General features: G+C 45.7%; 1 long non-coding RNA gene across 1 annotated transcript in view; it reads right to left on the bottom strand.

Annotated features, from left to right (window-relative positions):
• Positions 1 to 6,538: 6,538 nt before the first annotated feature.
• The window catches only part of LOC138581302 (uncharacterized), a 111,354-nt gene continuing 100,015 nt past the window's right edge, over positions 6,539 to 17,877 (bottom strand). Inside the window, exons 3-4 of the long non-coding RNA XR_011304515.1 lie at positions 9,015 to 9,084; positions 6,539 to 6,947 (exon numbers count right to left, since the gene is read on the bottom strand). This is a non-coding gene — a long non-coding RNA (uncharacterized lncRNA). The remainder of the gene's footprint in view (positions 6,948 to 9,014; positions 9,085 to 17,877) is intronic.

The raw sequence follows: 17,877 nt of genomic DNA, 5'->3' as shown, positions 1-17,877 counted from the left end.
TGCCAGGAGATTGAGTCGATCCCCAACGGGTAGAAATGGGGGCTAGGTGCTGAGTGGCCAGCAGTGGAACCAGAAGACTTGCCACTGATCTCGGCTTCTCAGTTACACCCACCTCCCACTAGCCTCATCAGCTAGCACTGTGAGTGATTAGAAACAGGGTAGCTGACTGGAGAAAGTGCGATATTACTAAGGGGGCATTACATGGGGTTCCCCCCAAGGATCCCTGTTCTAAAGTGTTGGCCCCAGTTACTCGTAGGCGGACCCACTGCCGTAATGGGGGCCCCCGCACATCCTGAGGTGCGCGGCTCCCCGCCACCACATGTCCTGGGAGGGGGGCCCCCTTGAACTTAAACAAAAATTAAACATAATACTCAGCCACCCCATAAATGACTTCAGTTGGTCACAGTCAACTCATGAAGGGGCTTCTGAGATGCTATTTACTAGGCTGTCTCTGGGGTGCGCCCCCTCGCCTGCGATCGAGTATCCAAGGTATGGCCGCTTCTGCAGGAGGAATGGATGTGATCGTTTTGCATATTTTGCAGATGGTGCCTTGAAGGGCACCTGCTCTACATCCAGTTTCTTAAATTATGGGTGTGGACTGTGGGGTAAAATCAAATGTACTGTAAGGATTATAGTTCTGCCATATTGTGCATAGTAATGACGTCTCTATATAACCTGCTTGACACAAATCCGATTAATCATGGATGAGTTATAACTTATTTTTTTGTATTTTTTGTTTAACATTTGTACTGGGAGTATTGGGACCCACACCTGAACCGGCTGGTGGTGGACTAAAGACCTCTAGGCTTATTCCCCAAGGGCATTTGGAGCTGTTTTGTACAGTGGAAAATGTAACGGGAGGGGTAGTTCAGGGCAGGCTGGTACAATCAACACACGTACACGCTGACCCATTTGGTACGTGCAGATTAAGGATACCGCAGCTCGAAAACAACCAGAGAAATCATGATGACTTCAACGCCCAGCCCGGCATTTGGGTAAACAGCATCACGTGATGCAGCGGGGGCCTCGCTGCTCGCAGCCCTTCACAGCCATCACGTCCTGAACGTCCTGAACGTCAGCCTTGTCTCACCTTTGTCCCACTTTACATATTCAGCACAGGCGTAATGGCGTTGCGCAGTGCGCACGTACAAAGAGAGCAACACATGCAGGGCTCAAGTTGAGGGTACACCCGGTGGGACGGAGTCCCCCCACTTTTTTCAGAGGGTGGACTCAGTCCCCCCAGCTAAAATGGGAAACATTGAATGTCCTCTTTGAATTTATGCATTAAAGCCTACCAGAGTCAACAGGTTTGTAGGCCAGACACTTCACCACTGCACTTTATAACCTGATGAGAATTAACAGACAACTAAAGGCAAAATGTCTCATTTCGGTACTGCAAGTCCCAGGGAAAACATCTGTATTGGTTCTTGGAGATTAAAACATGCACATCTTTTAACGTTTTTCAAAAACACTATTAGAAGAAACTATCCTCTCTTGGTTTTATGTGTGTGATGCTTCTATGAAGGGCAAATGCTATTCGTCCGGTGCAATTTGGGTGGTTATGCAAAGCCAATTTAATGAAATTTGCATATTTCACATTGATATCCTAATTTCTGGCAATGTTGCATTCCCTTTCATTTGTTGATGAGTCCCCCCACTTTCATTTTTAGGACTTCACTCCTGAACAAATGTGATGGTAGGTACCTTCTAGTGCGAGCGAAAGGTCTCTTTGAGCCTGAGGCCTACAGTCCAAAGTCCTTTCCATCGCGGGGGTCTGCAACCAGCCAAACCACCAATTGCATGAACAGCCCCTGTTCTGTTTAAGGTGAGAATCAGTCTTTGCCCTTCGATATGCACAGGCCCTTAACAGTTACGGCCCCCTACTATAAGAAGAGACCGGGCGGGGTCATGACAGGGAATGATGGTGACACAGGCGACGTCCATTTTGTTGCCAGTCTCCTCGTCCATTTTGTTGCCAGGCTCCTCCTACCAACAGGACCAGGTTTGACGTGTTTAGGACCAAATCGATCCACATTATTCCACAGTGGTTTGGTGGGAATTCCTCTACTCAAGTGCTGGGGTAAATTTCTCCAATTCCATCCCAACCTTGGAATATAGCAGTTCAGTAAAAATGGCATTATTCCCCATTATAAAGGCCGCACAGGGAAACCCTTACAGTTTGGAGGAAATACGCGCAACTATTATTACTGACAGGAAATGCCTCTAATCAAGCGCTGTGGTTAATTTCTCAACAATTCCCCCCCAACCTCGGAATATAGTGGTTCAGTAAAAATGGCAGTAAACCCATCACTGCCCTATTTTACTGCTACCTACCGCCATACTAATAATAAGGGCTAATGTCCCCCAGTGAGGTGATAGAAAGTGAGGAGAGAAAGGGGCCGCAACCAAGCTTATCACCATTTGTTCAAGTCGAACACATTGATCTATCTATCTATCTGTCTATCTATCTATCTATCTATCTATCTATCTATCTATCTATCTATCTATCTATCTATCTATCTATCTATCTATCTATCTATATGTTTTTTATATTGCGCCACTCGCCCAAAGGCCTTTGATATACTTGATATATTTAAGTGATCATTTTATAATTGGTTATTTATAACATGCTTAATACCCAGAGGTTTCTAAGCGCAGACCCGGGGATTAAACCTCTGTTGCTCTGCGTCGTGTCGTCCGTCTTGCTTCCATGCGAGCGCGTGGTCCCCAAGACTGTCAGCAGACCAGGAAACACCAGAATCTATAGGCTGGTGTTCTTTCAGATCTGAAAATGAAAAAAATAACCCAAAACTGAGCAGGTCAAACAAGACAAGTTTCTCCTTTGAAGGGAGCATTTGAGAAGGTCTGTGGGAACAGGGATGTCTTTGGAGGTTGAGGAGTATTGCTCAGTGTGATAGGAGGAGAGCTGGCCTGGGGCGGTACCCAGACAAGATAAGTCAGACCTGAAGGACAGGAGGATGTTCTTGGCCAATGTAAATGACCATCTAACCATTGCATAGTAAAATCATTGCTTCGTAGCACGCATTTCCTCCAGAATTGCTCATAAGTAACATTGCTAGTATTGATGCATTGTTTTTGAAATTTAATGCTCCTTTCCCACCACTGCTTTCCCACGTTCCCCTTCCAAACTCGTCCTTGCCTCCATGTCCAGAGTGCCACACTTCTGCATGTACCACCTTTCTCCTCCAACCCCACCCTTGCCTCCTAACACCGTGTGTGTTCCATTTCCAAATCCATCCCTGCAGTGTCTTCCACCTCCGGTTCTCAATAACGCTCTTGTCCATATGTCCTACTATCAAACCCACTCTGACCCCAGGCCCTGCTTCCAAAGACCGCACTTACTGTCACCAGAGGAGTTGCTAGGGGAGGATTGGGGGGCTATAGTCCGCATCTTTTGGTTGTAACCCCAGATAGATGCTCAGGAGCTAGAGCCAAAAGGCTAGCTAGCCCCGAGTCCCGACAGTCCCGACATTAGCATAGCCCCAGATATTTTTCAGAGCTAGCAACACCCCTGACTGTCACCATACTGTCCATTCCTCCCCATTTTTTAGGGAGACTCTTGCTTTTTCAGCTCCAAGTTTTACAACATATTTGTGCTTTCTACCAACTAAAATGTGCTTTACTCCCATGGAAGTCAGTGGGTAAAAAACAAGCCTCTCTCTTCCTGATGCAAAATCTCCCTCTTAAGTGTTTGCAAATGTTTGACAATTTGACCATCACTTGCTGCTCCCAACCCCAGTATCTCCCACTATCCCGCCTCAGCAATTAGTTTGCGCCATGTTATACTCTCAACAATGCGAGCGCCCTATGTCGGCCTTACAATGCCAGTCTTTCTCGGGGTCCCAGTCCCAACTCAGCACTTGCCATCATGCTCACTCCTCGCCATACAATGTTCCTCCTCTTGCTCAATGCTGCTCCTCTTTCTCATCCTTAGCTCCCCAGGTGCATTTGTAGCTTCCACCCACTGAACCGGAAGTGACGTGGAAGGCGAAGCCAGCACCAGGATGGCTTGAACACAATATGCTTTCTTCGTCTGGGTGTTTTGTATTGTTGCTGTAAAACCATTTAACTTGGCAGCACAATAGTCGCATACTGCAGCCGAAAAATATTAAGATTCTCCTCCTGAGGTGTAGCACGGCTCTGGGGGACGTATGAGGGATACCATGGTGCTATTCAATGGGGGTGTAAAATAACTGGGCGGCGAAATATTGGAAGTGTCTCCCTTTGGGAACTACTAACTCCAGGTATAATTTCCATATTAAGAGGCATCACGTTGCAAAGATATGTGAAGTGTATGTTTTCGAGCACTCAAGTGTTCTGACCCTGAAGTGGAACTGCACTTAACGGCGTTTAGGCATTGAGTAGGGTATGTGTAGTAATGAAGCGAGCATGCGCGGAGAGGAGCGCTGCACACATAAGGAGGTGGGCTAAGTTCGAACACAAGAGATGAGTGCTGGAAGAGCAAGTTCATGGTTTTCCCGCGCCACAGCAAGCAGCTCTGTGGTGTAGCAGAGTTCATATCTCAAAAATAAATAAAGCAAATGATACCTGGACTTTGCGTGAAGACCCTTCTTGTGCTTGTAGTAACTCACTTTAAGGACAACAATTCAAGTGTCAACGAGCCTGCAATACCATGTGAAAACCTCATGGCCCATTGAATCGAATCCCCACCATCTTTAATGCAGACACCAAGGATAAAAAGCAATATCATGGACCCAACAGAACCTCCTCATCACTATTCATATAGACACTCGGGGGGCTGATCAAGCTCTATCAGGAAGGAAAGCAGTGATCTGGATCAATACATTGGTAACAGAAATGCTACCTCCTGAAGAGAAGGCTTATTGACTTAGAAAACAGACAGGAATAACGAAATGCCCAAACAAGTGGCGACACGGTTCAAAGTGAAATAGAAGTTTATGAAGCATAGACTCGAATTTAACAACACGAGACAATCTACAGATGAGACTATTTAAGCAATAAGGCCTGAGCAGGGAGGGCATTACCACTTCAGGTAATGTCCCGGGACCCACAGTTACAGACCTGAGCGTAGCGAGGGCCTTAATGAAGGCCCCAGGGCATTAACTGAAGTGGTAATGCCCTACCCTGCAAGGGGTTTATTCCTATTAGTAGCCCGGCCCGTACGACAGGGGTACTAACAGCTTTTTTTTCTGTTCCAAAACACTGCAGTGTTTTTCAGAACAGAAAAAACAAATGTCAAAAAAATGGCTGCCGGGGAATGGAAAACAAAGTCTGTTTTCCCTTTACATGCGGCCATTGAAAATGAGCGAAAAAAAGTAAACAAACAAAATGGTCGCAATGGAAAGGGAGAAGGGACTACACATAGACCTTTCTTCGTTTCCATGGTGGCCATTCAAAAAATAGGAAAAAAAGTAAACAAAAAAATGGCCGCCATGGAAAGGAAGAAGGGACTACGTGTAGCCCTTTCCATGACGGTCTGTCGCAGATCGGGAGCAGACGCGCTGGGGACAGAAGTGTTCCCACCGCGTCCACTCCCAAAATAGACAGAAAAGATGGTAAGTGAAGGTGGGAGGGCAGGCAGGAAATTCCGTGGATGAGGGAGGTCAAAGTGGGGACCAAAAGACTTATCTGATTCCCCAGCGAGGGGAGATGGCAGCAGCCAGCCCTGAAGAGGCTCAGGGTTGCGGGATTATCATCTGGTAGCGCCTGCGTTCTGAGCCTCCCCATTGGCTGGGAGGCCACCACACCCCCCTCACCGGGTACTAATGAGTAGTACCTGACCAACTTATGCGATCTGACTATCTCCTGCCCTTCTTGCACAAATTCGGATGAAGCACTTAGAGACATGGGGCCAGATTGACAAAGGTTTTCTGGCACAAATGAAAGTATGTGCTAGCGCGTCCCCCCTTCATTTGCACTAGAAAAATGTGACATCTAGTCCCAAAGGGCATCAGAATGTGTGCCTCATAGCTGTGCAGATATGACACCCTTATACCCCTCCTGTGTGCACTTTTGCAAAGCACGGATTGAATGGGAATTTCAGCCTATTTCAATGCACATCTCGAATTCAGCCATTTTGAGATGGGCAGAAATGAAACACATTGCCCTGTGGCTTTTTGGAAGAGGCACAGGGGGATACAGAATACATGACATGGTCCTTTCTGACACGGTCTTGAATGTTTTCTTAAGTGGAACACTAGCTGTATGAACTGTTGCTGTCCCACTTGTATTTCTGTCCCTCAAACAGGGATAGAAATGTTTTGTCATTTCACAGTGATCAGCCATTTTTCTTTGAAATGTGCTCCAAGCGCCATTGTGGCTGCTGGGAGCCTGTGCTGCACTTCTGATGCTAATGTATGCAAGGGGGCTGCCCAGCGCATCTTTTGTGGTCCGCTCCAGCACTCTGCAAACATGCATGTCACCTTTGAGAATAAGGTAACCTGCACATTTCCAAAAAGGGAGCATCTAGATGCAGCACTTCCTCTGTGCTACATTGTCTTTAGAATCAGGGGGATGGAGTTGGCAAGGTGCAAGAGCACTCAGACCCAAAAGAAACTGCCGCAAAGACCCCAGCTCAGAGGAAGCCATGGAGATTGTGAACAGAGAGGAAGAAACAAGGAGACAAACAGGAATGGACAAACCAATGAAACTGGAATGTGATCAACGTGAAATCAGCATCATACCTCGCAAAGTAGAGAATGAAGGCAGTTGGCAAGACCCAGGCCATAGATCACCGAGCAAGAGAAGGAGTTTTCATTGCTGAAGTAAACATAATTTCGTCAGTGACCAGAGTTGCCCAGCAAAGGAAGGAAAGGCATCAAATGCTCCAAGATCAGACACCATGCCAAAGTCTGCAAAACCCACACTGTAACAATAGTTGCCTTTCAAGACGACAATTCCATCAGATCCACGACTCCAGAAGAACATACCAGAGGGATGGTTTTCTGCAAAAAGTAGTAAAAGGAAGAAAACAAAGATGTCAAAACTCATGTGCATGCCTGGGGAAAAAACAGGTGCATATGTTAGCTGATTAGGCGCCATATTTTCAACAATATCCAAGGGAACGTGCAAAGACCTATGGCTAGAAGCATCCATGTTCTTACAGAAAACAAGAGGAAGCCCTAGCAACTACAACAGTTACCACCACACTGATAGGGTACATGAGGCGCAAAATAAAGTTAAAAGACAGCGCCTGCACATTCAGGTCCCCTCGCGCAGGTGCCAAAATCATACCCAAAAGTACAGGGTGAAGGAGCTGGACACAATTTAGACAGAAACCCAGAGCAGTTAATCAATCACCGCACAAGGTCTCCAAACACATACATATAAGACCTGTTAGATTAAAGGAGTCCTCCCAGAGGGCAGAGACAGGGTTTGGCAAGCTTAGAGAGAACTGCCCATCCCAAGTCCCACATCAAAACTGTGCATAATATCCACGTGTGGGGCGCAGCAACAGCTCTCCGTACCAATTGCATAGAAAGGCACACCTAAATCTCCTTAAGTCAGAGAAAGGCTGGAAAGCAGACACAATGTCCTATAAAATGGAGGCTATTAACATAAGGCAGTGGGATTTGGAGAAGGTGCTCACTTGGAGCTGGCTTACAAAGCGTGCAGAAAGAACTAGAGCAGTAGGTACACAGGAGACCAAAGTTGAGACTCAGGGGGCTGGGGCCCGAAGGATTCACGAGGTTGAGGAAAGAAGGCAATACACGACTGGATGAAAAGCCCCAAGGTGCAGAGGAGAGGAAGACCCAGGGGGGAGAGAAGGAATCAGGGAGTCGAGAAGGGAAAGGCTTGGGAGGTAGGCGAGAGAAAGACCCAGTAGGCCGGGGATAGGCAGTCCCAGGAAGCCAGGGAGAGAAAGACCCATGAGTCTGGGGTGAAAAAGACCCATGATAGTTGTGTGAGAAAGACCCAGACGTCTGGGGGAAAAATGTCCCAAATAACTTGGAAGGAAACATTCCAGGATTCCAGGAGGAGAGAGACCTAGAAAGATGAAGAGGGAGACCCCAGTGGTTCCGAAGAGAGGTACCCAGGAGGCTGGGAAGAAGGAACCAGAAGGCTGGACCTAGGAAAACCTGGCAAACTGTTGACAGAGATCCAAGAGGTTGGGAGAGGGAGAGAACCCAGAGGCTTGGGAGTGAATGACCCAGAAAGTTAGAAGAGCGAGATTGCAAATTTATCTCTTGTTACAGAGGTGTCTATGGACGAGGTATTAAGAGATGTTAAGAAGGAGCTGAGGAGACGAACGACCGAGGAGGACATGAAAAAGCCCCCCCTTTAATAGACAGGCAAACAGTAAGGTGATGTTTAAAAAGAAGGTTGATCAGACTGGAGAGGTGAAACAGAGAAGTAACAGGAGTAGAAGAGGGGTAAGAAATGAATATCTGGAGGAAATAAGACGAGGAGGAGAAGATTGAGAGAAGACACAAGGTGAAGAAGCTTATGAAAGTTGGATGAATGCACCTGAGGTGAAAGAGAAGCACAAGCATAACAATAGATAGGAGGAAAGAACATGAGAAGGCCCCTCCAAGTATGAGCTCATGGCGGGACATTGAGGAGGTGAGATTGGGTTGAAGGCTGTACGAACTGCACACAAAGTGGGGGATGTGGTTAGAGGCCTAGCGAGGCCCTGTAAAGAGCTATGGTTGGCCCTTACTTCCTGTGGCACTAGACCTTAGTTTAAGTCCCGCTCCAGTGTGATATCAACTAGCAAATAAACCATCAGGCTGCATTGCAGATTTGAGAAGTTGGAGCAAGACACCCCGCTATAATCTGCTTATTTTTAAAGCCAATGAATTATCAGAACCAAGCCCTATCGAGAACTGAAAGAACTTTTACTTAGGACATTTCTAACCCCCCAAGTGGCCTATACACATATTTTAGTGCACGGCCACTGCGACCACGTTTGAGTTACTTGTATGCACATTCTTTGCCCAGGAGGAATTGCTTTAATTTGTCCTTATCAAAATCCTAATAAACCGGTGATGGGAAACACATATATGTCTCACCTTTGTTTTATCATTGTCGGCTTCCTGACTTTGTTGGGCCATCAAGTGAGACTGGATATCAAACAAGACCCTAATGCAGCAGACAGAAAATATCGTGACCATTTAGACATTGAAACTTGATGAAACACTAAAAAAAATGAAGCTCTGTTGAGCACACCAATCAAAGCACTAAAAGAGCATTCACACAAAATCTGCTTGAAGATAAATGCTGGTCCAATGAAACTTAGTGAGAACTGGCCCAATGATAGCAAGAAAGTGTCCCTTAGATCAATATCTACCTTTGTGACTTCAACTCTGGTAGTTCCCACCCAGATCAAAACCCCACACTAAAGAGTATCCTCACTCAACACACCCTCTATGACCTCACACAAGTCATCACCTACCCCACACACACAAGCGGCAGCACACTGGGCCTTTTGATTTCAAGCAAAATCATGTCTCTGTGGAAAATTAAACCTGGGTGTTGTGGTCCGACCACTTTGCTATTCCCTTCATGTTCACTCTACAACATAGGTTCTCCCAACTGCCTCACTCCCCCTCGCCCCGCAACCAGACAAACCAAACATATTATATACACAGTCTTAGCACCACTCACGCCACCATCCTCCTCCCCACATGCACAGTCATCCACTCTCCTCAACAATTACAGCACCATCATCACACAGGCATTCAACAAAAGTGGCTGTCTCCATTTTTTTTTAAATGCAGTCACCAGCATAAGCCATGGATAAACAGCTTCCACCTCTCTATTTGTCAGTAAGTTTGACAAATCTGGAATATTCGTCCCTTCTCAGCAGGGGGTAGGGAGGTGAGCCCACTAAGCAAGTTCCTCCCTAGGGGGTCGGGAAAGTGGGACTACACTGGGAGTGTCTCCCCTCTTGGGGACAAGGACTCCCATTCCTGTAAGGAACTCCCTGTCCAGAATACATTGTCTGCTTACATGGGAATCGGAAAGACTATTGTTACTTCTGTTTTGCATTTAATAAATAGTAGCATTTCTTCAAAGTATTTGGCGTGAGGTAATGCTGGTTCTTGCCTAAACTCCACTATCGAAGAGGAACAACACACCCCTTAGAGTGCGGAGCAAGCGGTAGCATTGAGAGCGAGCTGATCGCTAGGAAGATGCTGGAAGGCTGGCATCATGAGCAGCAATGAAGCCGAAGCAGAGAGAGAGACAGAGATGGTAAAGGGACAGTCCCAGCTGGTGGCGCAACCACAGGGAAGCCATGGTGGGCCCGAGGCCCGTTAACCAATACGAGACCACACCGCAGCAGAGAGATCAGATCCCTGATCTCCACATGAGAACTGTATCCGCTGGCGAGCAGGGCAAAGCAAGCGAAGCAAATGCTCCAGAAGAGGTAACACCGCAGAGAGAGGCGAAGAGTTGAATCTGAGGCTGGCGATGCCACAAGAAAAACAGAATATTTGATACGGGCAGATGCCAAACCAAAGCCCTCCTAAATTAAGCCTATCAGAGGGCCAAAGGTCCTTGGGGAGACCTGGAAAATCAAAAGACATTGATATTCGGGGCTGGGGAAGCCAAAAGGGTTACGGGGGCCAAGCAAACCCGAAAGCCGGATATGGGCAGACGCCCAACCGAGGCCTCGCTAAAGTAAGTCTATAAGAGGGCCAGAGGGCTTTGGGGAGTCCAGGAAAAATAAAACAATATGAGCAAGACTGCGAACAGAGAGAACCTGGCGGGTTCCTGGGTTCAAATCCAAAATGCAAACATTTTCCAACACCAAGTTAGAAATGGCGGCATTGCATTAAGTCTCTTTTTGCATGCAAATAAGGGACAGTGGCGGGTGTGTATAAAGACTTAAGACTGGCCATTTAGAACCTACAGAGAGGCTGGAAGATCACATTGTGAGAAATTGATGAACTTTTAAAACCTTCTTTGAAAAAAGATCCCAGTGGTTTAGCCGAGTGTAGCCCATGGAGAGAGGCTATTGCTCTGGTCTATATTTTGTGTTATATTTTTCTAAGTGGTAGGGCCAGATAGTAAGTAGGGTTTGGACTAAGGACTATTTCAATTGGACATTTGAAGAGCACCATCAGTTTTAGTTAGTTCGGTAGGGAATCTGCCTTGTAGTGTTGGGGCTAGACAGATGTGTTTCTTATTATTTAAATAAACACTTATGAACATGTCACACCTTAGTCCGACTCTTTCTTCTGGTCAGCCACAGAAGTTATACACTTAGCCTGGCAAAATAACCAATGCCCCGCCACTAGAACACTTTTCAAACACTCCCACAACAAATACAAAACAGGCATCCGCTTTGCCAAAGCCATCCATTACCTCCACGAACTCCAATCCGCACCAATCGTACACAGACACTATTGAACATTTTTAAATACCTCTCCAAACACCCATCCACACCTTCCACACCGCCATCCGCTGCAGTATTCAACTCCCTCATGGACAACTCCAGCTCCAAAATAAAACATTAGGCAAGCCCTCCATTCTGCTCTCCCAAACATTCCAAAACATGGAACACAAGCCAGCCAATTGATACAGACACCCTTACTACCAAAACAAAACCTGCACACTTTCGGGATGATTCATGCCCAACTCAAACCACATCCAATTGGATCACCACCCTTGTTCCCCACTGGCGCACCCTTATAAACCCCTGTATCTCACATGGTAGACCTTTTGCACGAAAAACTGGACATATCTCACCCCGTGAGCCCTCCTCTCAACCATATACTCCGCAAAAATGACTCTCCCATCACTATCCTGCCATAGCTCACCAGCATCATGGATTGCTTTCTCACTACCCAACTGCAACAGCACATCAACAAAAACAACCTACTCAACCCATGCCAATTTAGCTTTTGACCTGGACACAGCAATGAGAGCACTACACTTCACATCCTCTATGACCTGCATAACATCACAGACAAAGGGCACAAAGCACCACTCATACTTCTCAACCTCTCTGCAGCCTTTGAGACCACTGACCACACCATTCTACTCAACATCCTTTCCCACAGAACGAAACTCCCAGGAACCGTCCTCGACTGGTTCACCTCCTTACTTACTGACAGGACATACTTTGTCTCCGTACCCCCTTTTCCATCTAACCCCACCCATGGGTTCCAGCGGGGCACTGCCCTGTCTCTGATCTTATTCAGACAATATGTTGAATCCCTTGGACAGACCCTTACCAATGTTCATTTCCACCAATAGGTAGATGACACCCAAATATACTTCAACATCATCCCCCTCACAATTCCACACCCACAAAAGCTGTCTTTCTCCACAATCACCACCTGGATTGCCACCCACTTTCTCAAGCTCAACCCTTCCAAATGGAATCCCTCCTCATCTGCTCCCAGACATAAAACCAAACTCACCCCCTGGATCAAAGAACTTACCACAGACAACCCGCAGATATCCCTCTCCACACCTGCCAAATACCTTGGCTTCACCATCAACCCCCACCTCTCCTTGACCCAGCAGCACATAGCTGCTGTCACCAAGACAGGCAATCTACAACTACACCTCCTACATAAGATCAGGCACATCCTTCCCCCTGATGACCTCTGCACTGCAGGACAAGAACAAGTTCTCTTTATGGCAATGCTCTCCACACTGGAATCCCCAGCAGCACCCTTGACCCCTGCAAGCCATGCAAAATGCTGCAGCCAGACCCATCCTCTACCGACCCAAACAATCACACATCACCCCAGCTATTGCCCAGCTCCACTGGCTCCCTGTACTCCAAAGAATTGCCTTCAAATGATTCTGCTGGTTACAAAGCCAACCACCACAAATCCCCATCTTAGCTTCACTACCAGTTCAAGCCCATCACCCACAGAAACAACAGGCAAGCAATCCAGCATCTCCTACACATTCCACTCTGTAAACTTACATGCAGAAAAAAACAAGCATTTACCCACTGGGTACCCAGGGCATGGAACACGCTATCTCTTCACGTCCACATTGCACCCTCTGTCATCACTTTCAGAAAGGCCCTAAAAACATTCTTGTTTCTCCACACATAACCCTACCCCTCCATCTCGCCTGCTGCCACTTGTCTATTCTAATCTTTCTATCCAATCCTGAAATCATTTTGGGACTTCTGTTTCTTCTCCCACCTGTCAATCTTTGAACCTTGTAAGGTGCTCGAGACACTCTGGGTAGTGCCAGTGCTGAACAAATATTCTAAGAAATTAACAAATAAAAATAGTCCAAGTTCAAATATTCTGACATCTATCCTTTTAATCCTCAGCAGTGTTCTGATGTAATTGTACATTAATTTGCTACTTTGCATTGTGTCGACTCAACCTCTAAGTGGAGATGATTGTAATGGCAAATATTTACAAAGCGGCTCTTGTGAAAAAATCTTGCCAACTAGTGAACACTAGTTTTGCCAAATAGCCAAATATGAAAGGCCTCATCTTCTTCGTGGCTGTGAAATATAAAACGAACAATTCAATACTCCCTGTACACATGTTAAACAAAAAAAACTAAAAAATGAAGTTATAACTCATCCAGGACTAATCCGATTTATGTCAAGCAGGTTATATAGAAACGTCACTACTATGCTCAATATGGCAAAACTATAATCCTTATAGTACATTTGATTTTACCCCACAGTCCACACCCATAATTTAAGAAACTGGATGTAGTGCATGCGCCCTTCAAGGCACCATCTGCAAAATATGCAAAACGACCACGTCCATTCCTCCTGAAGCAGCGGCACCCCAGAGACAGCCTAGTAAATAGCATCTCAGAAGCCGCTTCATGAGTTGACAGTGACCAACTGAAGTCATTTATGGGGTGGCTGAGTATTATGTTTAATTTTTGATAAACTCCTCCTCTATTACCAAATGCAAGACAGCACTCTTTCGCAAAGGGGCACATTACACATATAAAAAGCAGTGTACCATCTGCAGCGGCTGGACGGGCAAACTGCCCCCTTCTCCCCCTCCCTACAGGGCTGAACACCAGGACATTTTAGAGCAGGCCAGGACATTTTTCTCAGCTGCTGGCTCGTCAGGAGGGCCATGTGGCTGGAGAAAATGTCCCGACTGCTGGCTCTCTGGCATCCCTTTTGACACTTGCCTTTGTTTTGCCCAGTGCCCAACTAATTGACAGCAATTTATCTGAATGGCCGCAGCTACTGCCTTTCAATATGGACCCTTGCTGGAGGGACCACCTCACCTTTACAGCCACCTTTCTGGTGGTAAATCCACTGGAATACCGCCAAACGGAACTACTGTTACTGCAACTTGGTCTGGCAGATTTACAGCCGGATTATAAGTGGTGGTAGGAGGGCTAAGCCCCCATTTTCTGGAGTCCATAGGACTCCATGGGAATGTCATTAGAATTACCGCCTGTAGTAATTCTGCCAGTAATTTTGCCGATTTTGCCAATTTGTGGTAGTAAGGTGCTGGATTTACCTCCAGCTTTTTGGTTGAGGAAAATCATCCACTTCATAGCAGTGTGAAAAAGAAAGAATTTGCATTATTTTGCACTCTGGGACTTGTAGTTTTCAGTTCTGAATATGGAAATATAGCCACAATGATATTAGTTGCCTTAACGTGTTTCTATACAGATTTATATAGTGCCATGTTGCTCAAGTTTGTGATCTGTGTATTTTGTCAGTAATCATTATGAGACAGTATTATTGTAGTCTTTGGAAGCAGAGACTTAAATATTTGCACCAAGTAAAACTCAGACGTTATGTGGTCAATTTCCTAAATTTCAGAGTGGGCTAAAATCTTAGCTTCACCCCTTAATACTCCGCCTCTTGCAGATCATAAAGCCCCTGGAACCAGAGAAAACAGCAACAGGGGAGCAATACAAGAGTAACATCACATTACAGGGCACATTAAAGCGTTGCACTCATTTGTCTGTGTGGAGAAGTACCCTGGATAGTGCATGTAACTTCAGTGATTGGCAGCAACAGGGGACGAAATTAACGTTGGTTCTACTGCCATCAATCTGTTATACTTGTATCTCAGGTACACTCACTAGCTAGCGAGTCTATATATCTGCCTGTCAATTCTATTTTAATGTTACAGAGGGAGAGCCGTACAACAATAGCCTAATTCTAGGTGATGGTCTCAGGGGCCACTTACAGACGCGCACGAGCAGACACCATTTTGTTCCTAAATAATTTCACCTGCTCGTTGTAAAGAAGATTTTTTTTTTTGAACGGTGGGACCTAAATCATTTAGAAGGACTCCAACTTTTGCGGTTAAGGTACAGTGAGAAAATGTGCCCAGGATCACTGACTAGCATAGGAGTAGGGGAGCTAGGGAGAGCAGGCTAAGGTTGATTTGTTACAATGTTGATATGTGCCAATCTGAAAATGTATGAAAATCTATGCTCCAGGTTGCTAATGTAAATTAAAATCTATGCTCCAGGTTGCTAATGTAAATTGTGTGATTATCTGTGGGTTCTGCCCGAGTGATGTTTAAGGAGTGTGGACAGTTGTATTGGTCTATCTGTGGTGAGTTAGTGTGCTGCATAGGGAAATTTAGTATAGACGCATGTCTTTAGGTGGTTTACTTTCCGTTGTGTTGTTTTGGTGCTGGAGTTGTGTTTTAGATGGGTTGTTTGTTGGGGTGGGAGATAGAATGATTTTAAGGCGGTTATTGTTATCATATCTTGCTTAGCAAACCACCCAATTACTCAGGGAAACGTTTTTATTGTGGAAACATCAAAGTTGGTCACATTTTATGGATCGATGTGATCATTGCTTGTCTTGTTTTACCGGATCTAAAATGTTAAATCCGAAAATGCTGACACGCAGTGAGTACATGGATCACACTGTGCCACCTTCCTCCTACCCGCGACCCCCGATCCCTACTTACCTTTACCTCTTCTTTTTTTTGTTTTATAATGTTTCTTCTCTGATGGCCCCGCAATCCTTCCCATGGAAGGGTGGGACACCTCCCACAGCCCCTGAACCCATAATACCAAACAAGTGGAGCGGGGGACACACCCACAATCCTTGTTCGGTATTTTCGGATTCTGCATTTTTGTTACTGCCGAATGCGCAGTAAACGCGCATTCTGCATTTTTTTGCCTAAATGTTGTGACAATACCCATTGTATTGCCTATATGCTTGCAAAACATTCTTTCTCCAGCTGTTATGTCTTATTATGCCATAGTGCATGGTTTAGGCTATGTGCTGCTACATTAGGCAACACTGCCATGGCACAGTTGCCCAGGACCTCCCTCCTGACTGCCCACCGACACCTCAAGGACACTCCAACTGTAGTGTCGCTCAGTCTCACAAGAGAGTATAGTACAATGCAGATGGGCATGCACCATGGAGTATGAACTGACATAGCCACGATTTGAAGCATTAGTCTGCCCGCCACCCCCTGAAATTCGGGTGTTGTTGTGCCACCGACAGATGGCATGGCAAACAATACAGATGTAGCCCATTCCTATAAAAAGTCTCAGCTCTCCTGATGCATTGCAGATGTCTGTTTGATGTATAGAGTTGTGTGCATGATGAATACCTTTCTCACAAGATGACTACAGTCAGGTGGATCTATCACAAAGACTCTTCTGGGGGTTAATGTTAATGTTAAAGGATGTTTATACTGCGCACCATCACCACCGGAGTGGTCCCCTGATGCTCTGGCAGCTCTGAAAGATAAGAGGGTGGGGTGTGTTAGTGGGGTATAGTGGGACAAAGGTAGAGCGAGAGAAAAAAAGATTGTGTTGTGCTGGTGGCAGCTTCAGTTCGGTTTGCACTGTTTGCTGAGCATGGATGCGGTTCATGGATCAATAGACTCCCATGTGCTGTTGTGTGAGACTATGTGTGGTTTCTTTTGTTGTTGCAGTGTAGTGAAGTGGGTGCAGATTGCTGCGCAAGGGTGTGGTTGTGTTTGTTAAGTGTTTGAGAGATGTATGCACAGAGGAGAGTTGGGGATTTAGCAGTTGGTTCATGGAGAACTTATTAAGATATGTAAGACAGTTTAAGGCAGGGGCCTGTAGCCTTTGACACTCCAGATGTTTTAGACTACAACTACCACCAGCCCTTATTAGTGTAATCAATGGTGAGTGATCCTGGCAGTCATAGCCCAGAACATCTGGAAATGCACCCTGTTGGTGATACCTTAAAGGAGATGTCAAGTTTTCCACTGTCATTTATAAAATAAGTAACCCTTCCCGGATTTTAGGCTCATAAAATAGAAAAAAGATATGCTAAAAAAAGTTTGTTTGCGTGATTGTGTTTGTGCATGCATATATACATACATTTCTATGTGTCTGGGGCAAAGGCGCTGTTTGTGGCCACTGAGATCCACATGATATACAAGAGGGGGCAACAGTGGCATATATTGAGATGGACTGGAGTATTTGATTTAGGCACTAGCAGCATGAAAGATGGACAGCACAGGCATACATTGTTGAAACAGGTTTTTTTATGCACTAGAATCATGAGAATGAATTTCACAGGGGCAATGTTCACATGTGTTTATTCCAGACCCGTCTAACTACTTTCTTTTGGCACAAGAAGCATGAAGTGGGAGAAATGCCTCATGATTTGGTGTGGTACAGGAGCTGCTTGAAAATGGGGCAATGCTGGCATATAGTGTTGAGAGACCTCATGTATTTTCTTTCTGGACAGCCAGCATCAACACCTGTTATATAATGTGCCATTGTATATTGGAGTGTTTCATCTCTTGCCCTGCAGAAGGGCGTGTATATCTACATTGTTTCCCAATTTTAATGAATTTTTGGCAGTGAAATGCATGGTTGTAACCCATTCTTTAAAAAAAGGTCTGCGAGATAGCAGAGGCCCAAACCTTGCTGTGTTAAGTGTAGGCATGCTAGCTTCGTTTAATTCAATGGAAACATTTACACCCCTCAATTTTGCAAATTCAACAG

The sequence above is a fragment of the Ambystoma mexicanum genome, chromosome 1p, assembly GCF_040938575.1.
Source record: "Ambystoma mexicanum isolate Mex_15411 chromosome 1p, UKY_AmexF1_1, whole genome shotgun sequence".
NCBI classification, from domain to species: Eukaryota; Metazoa; Chordata; class Amphibia; order Caudata; family Ambystomatidae; genus Ambystoma; species Ambystoma mexicanum.
Note: the sequence above shows the minus strand (reverse complement) of the source record. Positions and strands in the feature narration are given on the sequence as shown.